The sequence below is a fragment of the Lolium perenne genome, chromosome 1, assembly GCF_019359855.2.
Source record: "Lolium perenne isolate Kyuss_39 chromosome 1, Kyuss_2.0, whole genome shotgun sequence".
Taxonomy (NCBI): domain Eukaryota; kingdom Viridiplantae; phylum Streptophyta; class Magnoliopsida; order Poales; family Poaceae; genus Lolium; species Lolium perenne.
The window spans coordinates 206,996,073-207,008,589 of record NC_067244.2 but is presented as its reverse complement, the minus strand read 5'-3'; the positions used below and the strand labels follow the sequence as shown (position 1 = coordinate 207,008,589).

The following is a 12,517-nucleotide window of genomic DNA, read 5'->3' as shown; positions in this document are numbered from 1 at the left end:
CTAGGTCACGGTTCCACTAAGGGATTTCCTTCGAGGTGGAAACCGGGCCTTACACAAAGATTGGGGCACACATCCACAACTTAATTGGAGGCTCCCAACAAACCGCCACAAAGGCCTAGAATCCGTCTAGGGTTCCAAGAACCCAAGAGTAACAACTTCCTTGCTTTCACCTCCACGAATCACCGTGGAGAACTCAAACCGATGCACCAAATGCAATGGCAAGAACACCACAAAGATGCTCAAGTCCTTCTCTCTCAAATTCCAACAAAGCTACAAAAGCTATTGGGGGAATAAGAGAGGAAGAACAAAGGAATTCACAAAGAACATCAAGATCAAGATCTAGAGAGTTCCACTCACAAAGAGATGGATTTGATTGGTAGAAATGTAGATCTAGATCTCCTCTCTCTTTTCCCTCAAATGGGGGCAAGAATCATGGAGGGATTGAGAGATAGTGCAAGCTTCTCTAGTTCAACAATGGAGGAGAGAGAGAGTGAGAGAAGCAACAGCCCAAGGAGGAAGAAGGGGGGTATTTATACCCCCGAAGAAAATCGAGCCGTTTGGGCAAAACCAGGGCCGGATAATCCGGCCTAAGTAAGGGCCGGATTATCCGGGGGCCGGATTATCCGGCCTCAGGGACAAAACCTGGACAAAATCCGGCCAAAAATCCGGCCCCTATACTGAGCAGCAATTCCTCAGGTCCTTAGCCGATTTCGGGGGGGCCGGATATTTTCGAAATATCCGGCCTGGATAATCCGGCCCGGATATTTCCGAAATATCCGGCCCAAGTAAACTGCAGAAACACCAAAACTAAAACGGACATAACTTTAGCATCCGGACTCCGATTTTGATGATCTTGGGCTTGTTTTGAAGCTAGGAACAAGCTCTACAAGATCATGCAGGAAACCATCATAGTACAACAAGGGAGGATAGAAACAAATGATGAAAGGTTTGACCTATCTAAAAAAGACATACCGGTAAAACCTCCAATCTCGAAAATGCAACAAGTTGCCCGTGCAAAAACCATTCTTGATGAACTAGAGCTTGTCATGAGAATAAGCACAAGCTCTAAATCATCACATGGATAAGATCCAAATGACAACCAAGAAAGATGATGAACCAAACTCGAAAATGCAACAAGTGATCTATGCGAAATCCGTTTTCGATGAACTAGAGCTTGTCATGAGAATAAGCACAAGCTCTAAAACATCACATGGATAAGGTCCAAATGACAACCAAGAAAGATGATGCAAGGATGCAAAGGTTTGAGCTCTCTCCGAACGATACGATCGAGTTACTCACTCGAGAGCCCTCTTGATAGTACGGCAACTAAACTATAAACCGGTCTCCAACTACACTATGAGACCGGTGAGAAAGAAACCCTATCAAGAGCAAACCTTATACTTGCGCATTCCACTTGAGCTTGATGACGACGATCTTGACCTCAACAAGATGGAACGCATTTCTTGCTTGTGCTTGCTTGACGAAGTCTTGTAGATTGCTCCCCCATAAACCACCATGGGAGAGCTTCTTCTTCGGCGCATCTTCGCATAACCATGACCACCATGTGGATTGCTCCCCCATAATCCACCATGGGAGAGCTTCTTCTTCGGCGCATCTTCACATATCCATGATCACCATATGGATGGCAAGACTCAAGCAAAGGATCTCTTCGAGATGGCTCATCTTGAACTTGCACATCATTCTTCATTCTTCATCATATTGATGTCTTGAAGTAACTTGAGGGCTCACTTCATCTTCATCTTCAAGACATACTTGACACTTGATATCCTTCATCAATTTCTTCTTATTGCAACCTTGAAGCCAACATATGGTTCAAGAATTGCCTATGGACAACTCCTACAAATATAACTCAATGCAAACATTAGTCCATAGGGATTGTCATTAATTACCAAAACCACACATGGGGGCTCCATGCACTTTCAGCCGCCATCGCAGAACCCATCTCGGGAGGGTTCCGAAGTTCTTCCCGGCACCATGCCGGAGGGGGAAATCATCGCCGGAGGCATCAACATCACCATGCCCGCCTCCGAAGTGATGCGTGAGTAGTTCATCCCTGGACTATGGGTCCATAGCAGTAGCTAGATGGTTGTCTTCTCCAATTTGTGCCTCATGTTTAGATCTTGTGAGCTGCCCTGCATAATCAAGATCAACTTTATGTAATGCTACATGTTGTGTTTGCTGGGATCCGATGAATATTGTATACTATGTTGAGGTCGATTATATATTCATGTCATATGTTATTTGTGATCTTGCATGCTCTCCATTGCTAGTAGATGCTCTGGCCAAGTAGATACTTGTGACTCCAAGAGGAAGTATTTATGCTCGATAGTGGGTTCATGCCTCTAGTTTTCTGGAAGAGTGACAATAACTTTGAAGATTTTAGATGTGTTATCGCTACTGGGGAGAAAACAACAATATTTTATCCAAGGGTAATTCTATTGTTTACATTACACACAATACTTAATACAATTATCTGTTGCTTGCAACTTAATACTGAAAAGGGTGCGAACGCTAACCGAAAGGTGGATTTTTAGTCATAGACGCAGTTGGATTACGATCTATGTATCATGTTGTAATGCCCAAACGGATCTCATAGTAATCATCTTGTCATGTATATATGGTCGATATTCTGTCGATTGCCCAGCTGTAATTTGTTCACCCAACATGTTATTTATCTTTATGGAGAGACACCTCTAGTGAACTGTGGACCCCGGTCCTTTTTCTTTACACTGATAAATTCAACCACTGCAATCCTGTTCTGTTTACATTTCACAAGCACTGTTCTCTTTAATTACTGCAAACATCTCCTTCCACTCGATACATTAATCCTTTGTGTTCAGCAAAATCAGTGAGATCGACAATCTCACTATAAGTTGGAGCAAAGTATTTTGGTTGTTTTGTGTGCAGGTTTCACGTTGTTGCTGACGCCGGTAGTGCGCCCTGCCACTAGTCTGCTAGCAACACCTTCAGAAGTCACGCCTTTCTCCTACTGGTCGATTAAACCTTGGTTTCTTACTGAGGGAAAACTTGCTGCTTTGCTCATCATACCTTCTTCTTGGGGTTCCCCAACGGTGTGCAATCTGCGCTCATCAAGCTACTTTTCTGGCGCCGTTGCCGGGGAGAAAGAGAATTTCTGCAAGGGGAGTCTCTCATCTCCAATCTCTTTACTTTGTTATAATTTTGCTTAGTTTATTTTATCTTATTTTTTTTTGCTTTATCATATCAAAAAACACAAAAAAAAAGTTTCTTTTATAGTCGTCTTTATATAAGAACACAAAAAAATAGTTTCTATTATAGTTGTTATTTTGTTGCTTTACTTTTTAGCTCATTATGTTTTTCCCTAAGTACGTTCCGAAAGACATATCAGTAGGTAGTGGTTTTATAATTGGGTGAGATAACATTGAATAATTCTTTAATCATGTTAGTAAGCATAAAAAATTGAGTGTAAATCCCTAGTAGAACTTGCTCCTTATTATGAAACTGCTGCAGCTTATTTAGTTTAAATGCTGGAAGTTAGGTTTGTTAACCTTAACCCCATAATAAAACAAATGTTTCTTAAACTTCATGAAATTGAGAGTGATGAAAAGAGAGATTTTATTCTAGAAACTTTGCTTAAGAAATTTAAAGATGTTGTTATAGAAGTTAGGAAAGTCTTTGATCGGTTTAAGATGCTAAGCTCAAATGTAGATGTTGTTAGCACACTTGAAAAGATAGACAAGATCAAATTGGAAAATAACGAGGAAATCAAAATATCAACACCTTTCAAACTCATAGGAATATATGAAGCTCTCGAAAAGAATTTTGACTGGATTGTTCCCGAAAATCCATTTGATGAAAATAGTGAACCCAAAAGTGTTGAGAGAGGGTTTTCTAAAACTTTTATGGATAAAATACAATTCCTTGTTGAAAAGGCTCCCGATATTTATGATCTTGATACTTTTTCTCTTGATAATACTTGATGCCCGCTCTTTTTCCGCGCTTAGCTGAATGACGTTAAGGAAAAGGACTCTTGGGAGATAACACATGTTTATTTTTTGTAATTTTTTTTATTGAGTATCGAAAGTTATTGCCTCTGTAATAGCCTCTCCTTATCATTTTTATTTCCTTTTTGTGCCAAGAATAGCCTCTAATAGGAAGAAAGTAAGATTTGGGGAAGTTGCTGTCCAGAAACAGATTCTGGGCTGTTACCATAAAAATTCATATAACTAGTTAGTTTGTAATTTTGAGCTGTCATTTTTTATGCATATGCCCCAGGTTCATATATAACTTTATTTAGTTGACCACTTTTCTATATGAGTAACAAAAGATTTTCAAAAAAAATTGATCTTTACATGATGTTCTATTTCTGCACTATTTGCATTTGCCTCTTAAATCTCTTCCTTTTTGAGTTCTTTTGATCACACAACTTTTTGAAGAGTTGCTACAGTAGCTAATATTTTAATAGATATTTGATATATGTTATAACTGAACCTAAGTGGATTTATTTATTTCGATTGTACTAATGATGCTAATGAAGAATTATGTGAAGTTTTGTATGAAGAAAGTTTTCAAGTGTAGGCAGAGCAGAATGATGTGGTGAGATGAAGAATGGACAAAAGATCAAGCTTAGGGATGCCCCTACACCCCAAGAAATATTCAAGAGATACAAGCGTCAAAGCTTGGCGATGTCCAAGGCATCCCCTCTTCATCAACAAAGCAACATGTCATCTCTCTATGCGCTATATTTTTATTGCTTCATACGCTATGTGTTATTCTTGGAGCGTCTTTATTTTTGTTTTTGTTTTTGGTTTAGTTTAGTTTTGTTTGTTGTAGCATATGTTGTATCCCGGCACAATTTTTCTGGAGAAAGATCCGCTCTATTTTAATTGCATAGAACGCTCTAGTTTTCACTATTATTGTTCTGCGAGTGTTCTAGTTTTCTAGTACTTCGTTTAACTTTAGTTTTCTATTTTTACTTTTTGTCTAGAGCTTGTTAGTTTGCTTTATTCATGTATTATTAGCTCTATGGTCCATATTGTTTTTCATCTCTGAGAATTATTTCAATAGTTGATTGGTGTTGGATACGAGTAAAATGTTTCATGCTAATAGTGATACAAAAGGAAGTTTGTCTAGACTGTGGCATAGACTTCGGCATGTCATGTTGGATATTATTTTTATGATATGCTTAGTATTTATTGTTGCATCATGACTTGTCTCAAATATATGAGAGTGCATAATGTGCTATTGAAAGAATTATGTGTTGTTTCCATCATAAAAAGCATAATATTGTGATATTTTCCTTTGATGCTTTATTGGGTTGACTTGGCGCATGTTTACATCATGATATGACTATGACTAGTCAACTAAAGCCTCTATCATCATTTAGTTTTTGACTTGTAATATCACTTTATTCTTTGATTGATAATGTTTTTTAGCTATGCATGATTATGGCCATTATTGCTCTCTTAGTTGGTCGCTCACAGTCTTTTGCTAGCCTTCGCCTATACTGAGTATGAACTCTACTCGTGCATCCAACCATCATTAACCAAAGTTTGCCAATTGTGTCCACCATATATACCTATTAGCATTTGCTATTCCAAGTATATTCATCATGCTTTTTTATCTTCCAAATTAAAATTTTGGCATGAGAAAATTAGTTAGTAAAGCTCTCACGAACTTGATGGCACATTTACTTTATCTTCTCTTTCTAAATAGCTGACCCCATTTTCCTGTTCTCTTGTGAAGCCACGTCAACCCAATTAGCCATCCCCTCCGGTTCTCCTCTCGACGGCTCTGCTCCTCCGCGTGTTTTGATCCGATGGTGATGAAACTTTTTCTGGCCCTGCCCCTTCAGATCCCCTGTCACGTTTCTGAGTCGTGCGATGATAAAAGAAACACTAGGATGTTGCCGAGCACATGCAGCCCACGTTAGCCCGCATACAATGAAGCCTTACGAACTTACATGAGCTGGCCCAGTACTATTGTTCTTCTCCACAACATGACGATTCCTCTTCTCTGTGGTCCGCAAGTCCACCAAAATCTGGCGTTGTCTTCTCCCATTGAGTGCACCTATTGATGATTTCCGTTTGCTCTTCCCAATTAATCTGGTGACAGCGCACTCGCTTCCTCTCTCAGAACGGAAATTGGTGGACTGACCCAACTCTGACCTGCACCTTCAGTCCTTCCCTGACTTATTTTGTCATCGCCATCCACCTCCAGCACATGTGGGCTTCTTCCACACCACTTGAACGTCGCTTCCGCTGGTGAGAAACCCATTGCCGTTCTCTCCATGATCCATGTTTCATACTCACTGATTTCTATTTCGTCAGGTAAGAACCACGATCAACTCGAAGCTTCATAATCGTGAAGGTACACCATCATTTCTCTCTATACATCTCTTCAATCGTCAGAGCCTGCCACCTCGATTTCTTCATAACGCATGTGGTTGTCGATGATGTTGATTCTACGATTCTACATTCCAGATCTTTTCTCATCTTCTAATGTTTGCTAATCTTTGTTTTTATTATAGACCGGGATTCATTGCAGACGTGAGCCTAGAAATCTAAAATTTGTTTCCGTTTGTCTTGATACAAGCTGCCCACCCCACCGGGAGTTTCCAAGTAAAAAAATCAGTTAACCTATGTGTCTTTGACTTCTTCCGCAAACCAGTTCTGATTCCAGATTTTTAGGAAACTAACTGCTATGGGAAGCTAATTCTTGATGTTAAGGAGTAGATGTATTTCTCAATCTATTATTCTATTTGTTCATTATCTCTACCTGATTATGTAGGGAAACAGGCTGAAAAACTACGATAATGACTCAATGCATACTTCTTGCTGGCGTGTGCGTCACTTGAGAGTATCTTCCGTATATGATCAAAGGGTATCGCCCATTCAGTTGTTTTACACGTGATTTAGAACTAAGAACTGTATGTCATTTAGATATTACAACTTTATTTTTTAACCATGCAGGTTATTAGTGAAGAAAAGATAAATACACAACAATTCTGGATGTGGAGGTTACTTACAGCTTTCCTTTAACTTTGGACAGTTACTGCTTCATGTAGTATTATTTTGAAGCTTCATTTGATAGATATATCTGCATGTTTTGTTATATCCAGCATAGCTAAATATCCCCAGGTTGGGCACAATTCGGATCGCAGGATGTTCGTATATACGTAGTCTCATGGTTATTACATATGACCATTTGTTGTAGTTGAATGGACTGCATAATTAGCTAGCGATACACCTTATTTTGTGCTTCAGCGTCAGCAGTTTTTTGACAATTTACAAGTTATTTCCTTTTTTAATTTGTTATTCCGTTGTCTCATGGAACATCTTTATCGAAAAACAAAATGTCTCATGGAACATGAAGATGATCAATAATATTAATTGTATTTGATACTAGGTCATAGTCCATCAGTACAAACAGTTTAGTTGGACAATGAATCAACTCTTCTTTTTTTTCCTAGAGATTGTTATTATTTTCCAACCATGCCTCAGAGAACACACAATATCTACACCAAGAGCGACACCGAAATGGGGAACAGAAAAAATTAATCAATCAGTTGGTGGACCATTTTTATCAAATTCGTTCTTTGGTTTGTAATAGGGCCAGCTGTTGACATTGTAATACTCACTTTCGCCCTATGATAAAAATAACAAGAGCTCTGTTACGGTGATTGAAGAGGGCAACCGAGTACTTTCCAGTACTACCGGTCTGATTTATTGTGTCCGTCCGATCGGTCCTATAATTAATTTAGAATTAATTTACCTCACCAGGGGTATGTTGGTAACTTCACCTGCAGACCACTCCGCACGACCGGCCTCGTTCGGGAGTAGCGACCACCACTTGGTGACCACGATCTGAAAGCCTCGCCGGACACGCCGCCGGTGCCTACCCTAATCCCGGCGCAAATATACCGTGCCGCCGCTCGCCGGACGCGCCGCCGAATCAGCTCTCTCCCTCTACACTCCATTTCTGCACCTCGGCCGCCTCGCCTAGCAGGTCGCCAGCCTCACCTGCTGGCACTCGAGCTCGCCGGCGTCCTCCAGGAACAGCCCGGGATTTCTGCACCTCTCGGCAGATTTACGGCACCCGAACTGCCCGAGATTTCTGCACCTCTCGGCAGATACACGGCACCCGAACCTCCCGGGATCTCACACTCTGAACCCCCGCGGCGGCATCGTCCCTAATCTCCAGTTCTCCACCACCACTTCCTCGACGGTGATTTCCAACTGACACTTGAGAACACCTCAACACAGCTAAGGTACACATACTCTTCCACCCAAATCAGCACGAACCTTCTAACTTGAATGAAATACGTAATAGTATGTTTCAACTCATTGATTTAATTGCCTTTTTTGTTCCAATTCCAGGTGGAAGGCTGTCACTTTATCCTATTAAAAAATCTATCGCTGAGGCTATTTATCCATAATACCTGCAACCTCAAAGCTTGGCCTTGAATGGACTGTTCCTAAATTCTCAAGATTATAGTAAAACTTATAAGCTTGGAGCTAGATGTTGGTAATACTGCTAATTCCCTTACAATATATATGCCGATCAGTGGAAGTATGTCATGTTGGAGATTAGCCATTGATTAATATTCCAAATTTCATTGGCCGGTGAGATGTTTGTTGAACTTGTGTCATTCACCATTATTGGATATCTCTCTTTTGGGTTCAAAGGACTTAATTCTTTTAAGGTTAATATTCACATGGGCCACATGAATTTACTACCACTAGAAACTTTAGCTCCTCTGAAACAAGAAACTGATATTTGATAACTGGCTGTAGCTTCAATTCCCACTGCAATTGGAATACCTTGAGATATCATCTAATTATAATTAGTTGGTATGTTCTCCCCAAAAATATGTGTGTGCGCTGATTGCTTTGTTTCAACAAGTCAAGTCATTCTAGCTTGTCAGGCCCGTTATGAAAAAGATACTCCCTCCGTCCCTAAAAAAGCTGCTCAACTTTATCTATGGAGGTATATAAACACATTTTAGTTATAGATATACTAGTATCTAGAAAAAGTTGAGCAGCATTTTTTTTGGGGATGGAGGGAGTATTATGGTTAAGTTCACATCTGCTAGCTTCTTACTGACTACTGCTGGTGGTAGCAACAGCCAACAGTTGCTTGTGCTGTTTGATTTTTTGTTTTGTTCATAATGTCAATAAGTGCTCTCAGACATTACATTTGTAGTATACTAGGTGAAATCTACAGAGGTCTTGATGGTTTGCCTAATGTGTAGGTAATATGTAAGATAAAAAATATTGTATCACATGACTCAGATGAGAAGCTAATTTTTGTGGAGACTTTTCAGTGTTTTTCTGGCCATGGGACTTTACTTACTTCTTAATCCAGCTTTACATATCAATGCATGGGATTTACCTTGTGGCTTGTGAAGCATGGATAACAGGGTTTATGGACTCCTACATTGAATCGATTTTTCCTATTGGATACTATATAATACCAATAAAATCATGATGCCTTGTAGATGACAACAAATTCGTTTTCAGAGATCACTGATGGGTGCTTTGCTGCAGGCATGGATTATTTGATATCTAAGCCAATGTACCTCCAGAAAACAAAAGAGTGCATGCAACAGTATTTTTGTCTCAGTAATTAACCAAGTGTTGTAAAGTAGAAAGTTAAATTCTAGCTTAGGAAAGTTTTGTGAAATGACATCAGTCTTTTATTGTGAAAACTGAATTGGTATTTCTTCAGGCTGGCTGGCCTTGTATCTTCTAAAGCATAAGGTACTCATTCATCATGATCAAGAACTCACGGGGAAGTTGAGGAAAACAACAGGCAGCGATGCATCTGCCCTTTCACTTGGCATCTGCCACAGTTCCTGAGCAACTACGACCATCAGTGCAGCGCCCACATGTCCTTGGCTCTGCACTCGGAAATTATGTTGTTTTCATCCAAATTAATTGTACAACAGCCAAAGGAATTATATTTAGATACATTCAGTTGCACGGGGTATTAATTTTCTTATTCCGAAGACGTGCTGGGATGGTGACGGTGACGTGAAGTTGCTGATGATGCTTATCAATTCAAACTGAGTGATATGCACGCTTGAACTAACTTAGTCAACGGCCAGGTTTTGACGCATGCATGTAAGCTATGCGCATGTACATGCTTTTAAAGGGAATATGTACATGTACTTGCTGGTGAATATTTCAAACACGAATCAGGTCAACTGGAGAAAAGGGTCGAATTCGAGAAAACAAAAAATGATATGATGATATGATAGATTAAAATGTTGGTATTGTTACATCCTTCAGGAGAACAAAAGCTGAGCTAAATGTCACTAAGGATACCCCTTCGGCGAGGTCAGAGCAATGACAAAATTAAAAAAAAACTCAAAGCGTACTAAAAAAAACCATCCAACATCATCCTGGTTATTAAGTTCTTTGTGAAACCGAATGATTTTGCCCTACTGCGTCACAACTGCTAAAAGGCCACGCCTTCTTGTGAGTGCTAAGTGCTAGTTGCTTCATTCGTGACGAGGTCCCATCTTTGTCCATGTCCGACTTGCCTCTATCGGCCCATGAATCGATGTTCGGTAGAATTGACTCTGTCCAAAAGCATAAAAAAGCATTAGGATGAACATAGAAGTAAATGTAGCCAAAAATGTGGAAAAATATGTAGAAAATTGGCAAGATAAGCAACCTCTTCACTCATGCCATCATCAATATTATCTGAGGGTGGACCATTCCTGACAACGTACAAGTCACATTTCTTTCTCCTATTATGAGCTTGCATCATTTGTTCTACATGCTCCTCGCTGGTCAGGGGCGGCCAAATCAACGCCCCAGGCATACACAACAACTGATCCATACTTCGTTATATATACCAGTAATGGAGAAATGTTAATCATTACCCGGTGCACCAAGTTTAGCACAGACACATGGTATGAATTATGAATCATGAGCATGCAAGAAATTAATAGGACATACAACAACATGAAATATGTGCAAGTGAATTACATAATCTGCAATGTTAATATTAATTTTGTCCTAAAGCTTTGTCTTTCAAGATGTTCTAGCTGAACCTGATGGTTCCACAGGTCAGGTGGTTCAAAACCCTTCAAGCTATTACTTCTCTAGATTGCCCACAAAAAAGCCACATTTTGAAACCTGGCAACTTCCGGCGATATACAAAGAGACAGAAAGAGAAAATTAGCATATGTTCTAGTATAGAGTTTCAGAAAAAGGTACAAGTGGTGTAAGCGGCTAGATGCATAACCATCACAGAACATTTTTCATGTATATACATATATTGTCTACCGCTAATTAATTTGATGCCCACATCCAAAATTCCACCTCCTCCAGAATAGCATGAACAAGGAAAATACAAACTACAGACCACAGACCACGTATTTCCTTATAGAAGTGTAAACCAGAGAGGGTCGCGGAGGGGAACTTACAAGATCAACTACAACCGTTTATAAATTCGGTCTGGCTTGTTAACTTGTCCCTTATATGCCACTTTGCCCCTACTCGATCCCCTGTTCTCTATTGTGTCATTGATTTGCTATTTGCATGGGAAGTTCTAATTATCAAATCCAAGCAAGCAAACAACACCTACATCTGGTTTCTTTAACAATATTGTTTTAGTACTTAGATAATTTTCCAATGGAAATCAGATGAGGACAGTAGGTGGACACGCCCTGAAGAAATTTCATCAGTGTAACTGAGAGGATCCGCTGGAAATGATGCGTGAGTAAAAAAGTGCTGACCCGGGATCTAGCTGGAGCTTCTCGCCGGCGCGACCGCGCGATACAAGACGTCCATGTGGAGCGGCATGGTCCTAAAGGCGGGTCCGTGCGGGAGACAGTGTCGCCGCTTGGAGACCGCCGCCGGCGGGGAGGCGGGGGAGGAGCACATGGAGAAGAAGCCAGCACCAACTCCAATAGCGCGTCCATCCCTTCCTTGTCCGGCTCCAGCGAGACCGCCGCCGCACGCGCCTCCAACCCGTCCTTGTCCACCTTCAGGACTTTGGGGTACCAGCCATGAGACGCCTCGAACGTGACCGGCGAGGCGGTGGAAGAGGAGAGGCATCCGCCATGCGTGGTATCGTCGCCTTGAGCCGCCTGGGCCGCCGCCGTCGGCGGAGATGATTTTTTAACGGGCCGGCGGAGAGGTTGGGAAAGCAATCGCACAGATTGAGACGGGAGAGCCTGAGATAGAGGCTGACAGGTGGGGGCCATTGGACGCAAAATGACTTATCTACCCTTCTAACTAAACAAATAAATCAGTACTTCCTGGTACTTTCCAGTACTTTTTTCCAAATACTTTCCAGTACTACTAATTTATCCTCCGTTAGATTCTTTTGGTTGGACGGTTCCTAAATTCCCCAATCATGGTAAAACTTGTAAAATAACAAACATGGTGTATCCTTTTATTTTTCGAAGTAATATGCATACACAGTTCTATGTTACTTCTCATAGCAATCACACCTATTTATTTTTGAATCCTCTCAAGAGTGTGGTATTTGTTAAAAGACA

The 12,517-nt window shown here is 40.6% G+C and overlaps 2 long non-coding RNA genes across 2 annotated transcripts; one reads left to right on the top strand and one right to left on the bottom strand.

Moving 5' to 3' along the window:
* The first annotated feature begins 7,812 nt into the window (after positions 1-7,812).
* Positions 7,813-10,351, top strand: LOC127321633 (uncharacterized). Its single transcript, XR_007864232.1, has 2 exons — positions 7,813-8,269; positions 8,379-10,351. It is a non-coding gene; the product is annotated as an uncharacterized lncRNA (long non-coding RNA).
* LOC127321627 (uncharacterized) lies at positions 10,226-12,134 on the bottom strand. The gene is made up of 2 exons (XR_007864217.2): positions 10,681-12,134; positions 10,226-10,585 (listed from the first exon to the last, which is right to left on the bottom strand). It is a non-coding gene; the product is annotated as an uncharacterized lncRNA (long non-coding RNA).
* Between the last annotated feature and the right edge of the window lie 383 nt (positions 12,135-12,517).